Source organism: Oryzias melastigma, linkage group LG5 (assembly GCF_002922805.2).
Source record: "Oryzias melastigma strain HK-1 linkage group LG5, ASM292280v2, whole genome shotgun sequence".
Lineage (NCBI taxonomy): Eukaryota > Metazoa > Chordata > Actinopteri > Beloniformes > Adrianichthyidae > Oryzias > Oryzias melastigma.
The window spans coordinates 1919647-1919981 of NC_050516.1; positions in this window are offsets into that span (position 1 = coordinate 1919647).

Genomic DNA, 335 nt, shown 5'->3' on the forward strand with positions numbered 1-335 from the left:
TGGCTTCTTTCCTGAGTAATGCACTACAACGGGAGCTGAAGTGTTTCTCTCTCCTCTCACCCAACCAACAGAAGATCTGACATTCAAAAATAAAACAACACAGTTGGATTAGAGGACTAGTTCAACGCTGCTAACTCTACTATTTCTACTGCTACGTTAAACATTGTCTTGATTGGCTCAGACGTTTGTTTGACAGTCTGATTCACATGAACAAACTCTAATGTGCTTGACATGTTTGGTCGAGGTAGTAGCAGCCAGCTTTGGGATTGGCTAATGATTCGGCCAATAAGATGAGGGAGAGAGAAGCAGGGCGTTTCTGATTATACCCACAGGTT